Genomic DNA, 8403 nt, shown 5'->3' with positions numbered 1-8403 from the left:
AACGTTATTTTTATGACGCTGTTCCAGGTAGTTCACCTTACGTTTCTTCATGTTCATGTAAATCTTAAACTTTTTCTTTAAGTTTCGTAATTTGTTTTTCCGGGACCTGAAGAAAAAAAAAGCACGTGAACACATTGAATGCTATCTGTATAGCAGAACATTAGGGATTCCAACACAATCATAGAGGTGGCTTAGGCTATGCCGCATATTTCTAACGCAACACCAAGTGTTGTAATGGGTAAAGACGACAACTTTACAGTATACACGATAAGTCCTAGGCTAGCCTAGCCTGTGCGGTTTAGTCTAGTCACGTGCTCTTTGTTTATGTCCAACGGCTCTGTTTTTGTTCCGTACCTGTCGCTTCTTGAACAGCAGTATTCAAACAAATGAACGGACTCTTATATTTCTACGACTTTATATTTCTACGACTTAACTATGGCGTATTATGCAAGTCATTTTAACTATTATTTATTAAAAAAAAAGTGTTTAACTATAGCCTAGCAATTCGATTGTTGATATCAAGAACATACATTTGTAGCCTACTAGTAACCACGTAATTGACATAAAAAATATGATAAAAATTTACTAGGCCTGTATTTCTTATTTGTGAAAATGGAACTAAGAAATCAATTATTGGTATCAACTGAATTTGGATAGCAGCTTTTTAGAATTCTTTAACTAGTGAAAATACAGATATCAAGAAGTATAGTTTTTTGTTTATTAAATTATTACAGAATCAAGATTTTCGTATTATATTTGAATGATGGCGTCATTGTCAATTTTAAGAATTAACATTTTACTCGTGGAAATGTAATTCCTGATATCAAAAAGTGCCATTGTTAGAAATCGAGTTTTTTTTTACTAGTGAAAATTGAATAACTGTGTATAACTGATCTCTTCTTCCATTGGTCAGAGGCATTGATAAGTGTTTGTCGTCATCATCCCAGCGCCTTCCAGTCCCAACGGCAGCCCGTTAAAGTTCTGCTTTAAATGAAAATAATTGCATAAAGGCGAAAGTTAAAAATGGATTTTATTTACGTCATAAATCTTCAAATACAGTAAAAACCCTTCTAGATGTTCCCGCGTTTCGTGAGGAGAAGACTAGAGTTTATAAACACAGAACAATCAATGACGACTGTAGCCACGAAAGTACAGTGAGTTTATAACGGTTAAGATGCGAATCAGAGCACATAAACCTAGCCTACAATGGTACCCTGGTGTTCTTCTACACAATCTTTAAGCAAATTTCCTGAAAATGATTGAAACCTCAAAGCTACAGACATTCTTCTACTCAAAGTTTTGCAAGTTGAGATTGTAGTATCAGCAATCCACCACAAGAGGGAAGTATACATCTGACTAAACATCAGTGCCTGGACACAAAGTTGGCCAGCTCGTGGACATGCAACTCAACTGTTTAAGGTTTGTTCCCTCTTCATTCCTCCACCGTCGCAAAAATGTATTATGCCGTGTGTGTGTGTCTGTGTGTCTTTGTGTGTCTCTGTGGACAAAATGTCCCCACAAAGATGGCAATATCCAAAATCCTTGTTGTTCTTGCGGACATTTGTTTTTAGTCCCCTTGAGGAAAACAGCTTATAAATCATACCAAGACTTAACTACGTGGTTTTTTGAAAATATAAAAATGCAGAAAAATGTCTGTGATGGGTAGGTTTAGGGGTAGAGTTAGTGTAAGGGGACATAATATACCGTATTTGCAGTATAAAAATCATTGTCAAATGGAAAGTTCCCATAAAACATGAAAAAATGGGGGGAAAACACTGTGTGTGTGTGTGTGTGTGTGTGTGTGTGTGTGTGTGTGCGTGCGTGCGTGCGTGCGTGCGTGCGTGTGTGTGTGTGTGTGAATAATACGTCCAACATAGCTGTCAAAGCAGATTAGTTTCAGAATGTTTACCAGACACACACTCACTCAGACAAAATATGCAAATTCTTTACAAAGGCATTGCAAGTGCGTTCTATACCAACATACATTGTTGTGATACTGTGGCAGTTTCTAAGGAAATCTAATGTACCTGAAGAACATACTATATATATATATATATATATATATATATATATATATATATATACACACAGTATCCATCAATATGGCATGACTTGAACACTAACGCCCATTTTGGAAGATGTCGTGGACAAAGTACTAATGCTAAATAGGAAGTTCACCCTCATGTCATTTCAAAATACTAATTTCTTTTTTTCTGGACAAAAGTTAAGCAGAATTTCTGACATGATCCTTTCCATATGCTTGACTACAAAGGAAATAAGATAGGGCTGTCAAGCTCCAATTTTTTTTATTTATTTAATTTATTTTAATTATATTTATTATTTTAAAATTCTTCATTAAGAATGCTTTCATCATTTTTGGAGCGCAGCAGCATCATTTTACTTTTATTGTATTTATTAGAAATTCTTTTCTCATTTTGTGTTCAAAATGAGCCTCATATACATTTGGAGCAACATGAGAGTGAGTAAATAATGTTAGATAGTTTCAAAACACAGATGCCTCATTATTTACAATTGTTTGGCCAAACATTGGGCTGAAACGTCACACTTTCACCAGTGTTAGTGCTAGTGACACTTGTGTATTGTAGTAGGTGAAAGTGTTAGTTTTATCAGAGGATGCAATAGCATTTGGGAAGGTTTTATCACTCTCGAGGCCTCGCGTGGTTGTTCAGTGAAGTGACCCGGATTCTGAAGCAAAGTGGTGGAGGTGTTGTCGAGTGGGAAAGGGTGGGGGTCTTGTATGATGAGAGTGGATTAGAGATAGGGGGGTGGGGGGTATGGGTGATGCAGTTTTGCAGCTGTGCGTGTGCTTCTGTGTCTGTGTGTGATTACAGGGGGGCAGGAAAGGTTCAGAAGTGTTGGAGCAGAAAATCTCTCTTCTCTCTCCTCCTCCTCTTTCTCTTTCTGTCACCGGGCCAGACGTAAAGCAACAGCAATTTGTGCGATTTCACAGCTCGCTGGATCCCAAAAAACTCTGACAACCTTATACTGAGAAAAGAAGAGAAGCGAGGAGAAACGGAAGAGTGGAACTATGTTATGAACTGAACAAGGGGAATTTGAAGGTCCAGGGAAAATATATAAATACGTCGAATGATGAGGAAATCTAACTATTACAGTGTCTTGTCGACTCGTTTTGCTTTAGAACCAAAGTGGCGAACTTAAACGGCGCTGATATTTTTCAAAAGTAAACAAGATATTCTTAAAATTAAACATTGAAATGTGTTAAACAGGGATAGTTCATCCAAAAACAGCCAGAGTGTTGATGGCACCCTTTGACTTCCATAGTAGGAAAAGAAAATACTATGGAAGTCGATGGCTACCGTCAGCTGTCTAGTTACCAACATTCTTCAAAATATGTTCAAACTCGTACTTTTGAAACAAATTGAGGGTGAGTAAATGATGACAGAACTACAACATTTAAATATTAAAATAAAGTAAAATATTTACATGTCAAACTGAGCAGTAAAACAGACAGTTTTGGTTTCACAAATCTTTTGAAAAAGAAAACTTGTGGTCAGCATCAATTACGTTTATCCTCACTGCAATTGGACCCTTATTTAATGTAGTCTGGGTTGTGTTCTCTTTTCCCTTGAGCAGTTTTTTTTTTATGGTTTTCAAGGACAAGGGCACATCACACAACCCTTCAATGTTAAAGGGGCACTTAGTTGGCAACTCTAGTCATTTCTTCGTTTGTTGTCGCATGTGTCCTCATCAGCGCCCCCTACAGCTGTGCAGTGTATATTTTCACAACACTGTCATAAAAAATTCATAAAAAAGTCATAAAAAAGATGCTTGCGGCATCTTCCTCCCGCTTTCTACTCATGTGCATTTGTTATTATCAGAGCCGGACAACTTTATTGTGTGGAGCTGTGTCTAACGAGTGGGGAATACATCATACACACACAGTATCATAGAATTATGTCAAATTGCCATAAAGCAGTCACTCGTTCTCATTCTCACTTCTCTCGAGACTTCTATTTCCAACTTGTTGCTAGGTTGTTTTTCCGCCTGGGAACACCATTCTCTCCAGAACAGGTTATTGAACCATTCAAATGATTTCTAAATGGTTTTATTAAGTTGAAATAGTTGCCTTGTGCCCCTTTAATACTATGAAACATATTGCATTTGATGGTTCCAACAAATATAGGGTTAAATGCATTTCATTGTTTTTTTTTAGCATGATTAGTCAGTTAAGAACCACTGATCTAGGTAATAACCTCAATATATATATATGTATATATATATTTTTTTTTTGTAGATTTCTCACATGATTTAGGTTTGGGGATTTAGGTTCATGATTTAGGTTCAAAAGTTTGGGGTCAGTGAGATTTTAGTTTTAAAATGAATTAATACTTTTGTTCTGTAATCAAAAGTGACAGTAAATACTTTTATTTTGTTAAACTTCTATTTCAAATAAATCCTTGAAACTTTCTATTCACCAAAGTATCCTAAAATAATGCATCCCAAGCAGCACAACAGTTTTCAACATTGATAAATAAGAAATGTTTCTTGAGCAGCAAATCATCATATTAGAAAGATTTCTGAAGGATCATATGACACTTTAGATTGGAGTAATGATGCTAAAAATTCAGCTTTGATCACAGGAATAAATTATTTTAAATTGTAATGATATTTCACAATATTACAGTTTTCACTGTATTTTTGATCAAACAAATGCAGCATAAGAGACCTCAAAAACATTTTAAAAAAATTGTCAAATTTTGAATGGTTGTTTTTATCAGATGTCTAAAAGGATTCTGCAGATTTGTCCCTACATACTGGTCTTTTGTGCCCTCCATTTTTGAGTCTTCTGCTGGCTTAAGAACTATACTATGAGCTCAGCACAAAATCTGGCCCTGAGGACCACCTAATCCTCCAATCTCTTCATGAGCATTAACCGCTCTTTGAGGTTCCATTTGTGTGGCCTTTCCCTTTATCTAATATTCAGAGACTTGTCACTTTTAACCCCAGAAAAACCTCTGAAGCTGTCCTGAATGCATAATGCTCTCTCCTGAACAATTACCGTGTTTGCAGACAAGCGAGGGAGAAACTCGTGCAATAATTGAAAAGGCATTTGCCAGGATGACGGAGCACTTAAAAGAACCGCCTGTTCAGAAGAGGAGCTTCAAGTGCCCTCAAGATAAGATATGTCACCTGAGTTCTTTATCTTGAGGGCTGTAGGACATCTGGATTGGCTTTTAAGGTCAGTCATGGGACAGGAAGACCCTTTAATCCCACCAGCTGTAAAAGGAGGAGGATATTCCTTGGGTTGCGGAACGGTAGCTGCCTACGGGTCCGTCTAATCGCAACACATCACCTTAAAGACTTGGAAGAGTTCACTCAAAATTAAGATTATTTACTCTCTCTCTCGTGTCGATCCAGAGCAGCGGGAATTGGATCACCATAACGACAGGGGTGTCAAGCTTCAAAAGTGACTCAAAAATAGCCATAAAATAATGTATATCAGTTCATGTGCTATGTAACTAATTTTTTTAAACCTTTAGATGGCTAAGTCAACAGACAAACAGAAATGTATTTAAGAATTTGATAGCTAAAGATATGACCTCTAAACACAAGTGCTTTAAGCATTGCTGTAAATAATGCTCTGAGAAATAAAAAAATGCAAATGAACTGGAGATAAAGGGCATATACTGTAAAAAATTATAACTATTTTAATGGTTAAAGACTGTAAAAATGCTATAGTAAAATTGGTTAATGGTTTGTTCCCTTATTAAGGTGCAAAACAATATCTTAATAGGATATTTCATGTAATTTTACTAGATTACTTTTACATGTACAGTTTTAGGAAGTCATCTTATAATTTGCGGTCAAAAAAACAAGTTTACATCTCACAGTTCTGAGAAAAGAAGGCAGAATTGTGAAGATGGAAACTGAATTGTACAAAGTCGCAATCACCTTTTAAAAAAAAATGTTTTAATCTAAATTTGAGTTAAATCTGTAAACCCTAAAATGCGGTTACTATATTTTTAAAGGTAAAGTTCTGGCAACCACAGCTACCGTATTTGTACCATAAATTTCACTGATTTTTTTACAGTGAATGTATTTAAGTGTCCATTTTATGCTATTTTTTTTTTTAGGTCTCCTACAACAGGTTTACGTGCATGCAAGATAAAAAAAAAAACTTTAATTTTATCACAATACACCATCACGTCATTTCTCAAAGAGCCTGAAAAAATGGTTCGTTTGAAGATTCAGTCTCTCTAAACCCCTCCTTCCTAAGAGCCTACTGTGCTCTGATTGGTCAGATGGGCTAGTCTATTGTAATTGGTCTACTGCATGTACAATTACAGTGTTTGAGGATGGGTCAAAAAGCAGACGTCGTTCATGGGCATTAAGCACGTTTGTTTTAAACCTACATAGGTTCATTCAGGAAGTGAGACTGGTATTGCTGACGGCTCATTTTGGGAGTTCAGAAACAATTCTTTCTTTTAGGACAATAACTTTTTGTCGTAGACTTTGATATTTCAAATTTTGAACAAATTGTTCAAAAACTGCTATATTAAACACTGACTGAAAGGTAATTATCTAAATAAAAATAAATACTTTAAAGAATAGAAGCAGCTATAACACGGACTCTTTTAGACATGCTGTGTGGGCCCTGTTTTCTCACATGATCAAGGAATGACTGTGTAGGGTGAGGGGTCAAGTGAAGGTGACATCCCCAAGCAGCCTACTAGAAAGCTTTGAGTTCAAAGGTCATTGAAAATATGCTTGATTGGTTGTCTTGTCATACAAATCAGATCAGCTGTTAGCTGTACTAAAATGACCTGGCCTATTGAGACTGAAGGCAGCAAACCGCTGCTTGGAGAATATCTGTTTCTTCATTTTTTTTTTACTATTCTAGACTGATTCTAGCTTAATTTTATATTCCCTTTGTGACTTTGACCTTGTCTTCCTCTCCACAAGCGTTTGTAAGAGTGTGATTTATCTGTCAGATTAATTTTGTTGGCTGCATTGAAATGTTTTTAAGATAGGGGTCACTCTTCAGGTCAAAGATGGCAGCCAATAAATTGAAGGGGAAGGGAGAGGGTGTTTAAAGCAAATTGTCAGAGGACGGAATAATTGAAAGTATTGCATTTGCACAACATAATAGGCTAGCATCTCTGAATTATTCAAAAGTTTATGGGATTATAGGGTCTATAATAGAGTTTACAATTAAATGTGTGTTAAACACAACAATCAATAATTTTGTTTCATAGTAAACATGCATTGCAGATATGCATTAACTTAGGACTGCTGTCGCAGAGGGAATGTGTCTATAGAATAGTGTGAATTTCAATAAAATCAATAACATGTTTTCTTAAAGCTCTTAGCTGGCATTCAGTTTTGCATGCCTTGCAACAGCTAGATGAGAGAGCTATCAACACATATTTATACTCAAAGTAAGCACATCTTTCATCAGAAGCATCATGCTTGCACACTAAAATTTCCAACATTTTTACTGTTTAATGCAAACTAAAATATGTAAAAATAATCTAAATAATCAAGGCATTGTTTCCATTGGCTGTTTTCCATTTAATAGTAACTATAAGTAACTAGAACTAGAAGTTATATATATATATATATGTGTGTGTGTGTGTGTGTGTGTGTGTGACATTGGAAAATAATGTTGTTATGCATTATGTAATTTAATGTTGAGACAAAAATGCTGGAAATCATAGAAAATTTAAAATTGACTTAAAATTCACAAAAAAAATCTTTTTATCAAACTTTTATTTTTAGATGATATTTTATTAATATTTGTATTATGCTTTTGTTAATTGATCAAACTGACAATTATTAAAGGCCAAAAATAGGCTGTTTAATTATTAATCATAGTGATAAAATACATAATCATAAAAAAACAGTATTAACTTAGCTATATGTATTGTGTGTATTGTTATGATGCATAAAAGTTGTTGAAAAAACATTATTAAAACCTTTGTAAGCAGGAATTCATGGAGACGAATCAGACTTTTGCTAATGAGATTTAAAGCAGAGATCACAAAAAAAAATCAAAAACACTTAAATCACATTAAGATTGCACAATTAAAAATTGCATTTTTTATTTCCAACAAAATCATTATGAAATTATAATTAAAAATGTTCTATATATTGCCTAGTAAATAACAGTAACAATTTTAAAACAAAGGATCATAGAAAAAAGGATTACAATACGAAGAATTGTGGGTTTTTTTTTTCCTTTAGTAAAACTATATAGCTTATCCAAGAGACTGTAAGAGGTCGATGGACAAAAGAAAAACTCTAGATGGAGGCCCACGTGGACGGACGATCTTATAAGGCAGATGTTTATGACTGGTTATTTACAAGCTCTTTAATCTGGCCAATTTCCTTGCCCTTGGCAGTGGACGGGTCTATGGGTCG

Source organism: Pimephales promelas, chromosome 12 (assembly GCF_988280905.1).
Source record: "Pimephales promelas chromosome 12, fPimPro1.hap1.1, whole genome shotgun sequence".
Taxonomy (NCBI): domain Eukaryota; kingdom Metazoa; phylum Chordata; class Actinopteri; order Cypriniformes; family Leuciscidae; genus Pimephales; species Pimephales promelas.
The sequence above is the reverse complement of the archived record's forward strand: the minus strand, read 5'-3'. Positions refer to the sequence as shown.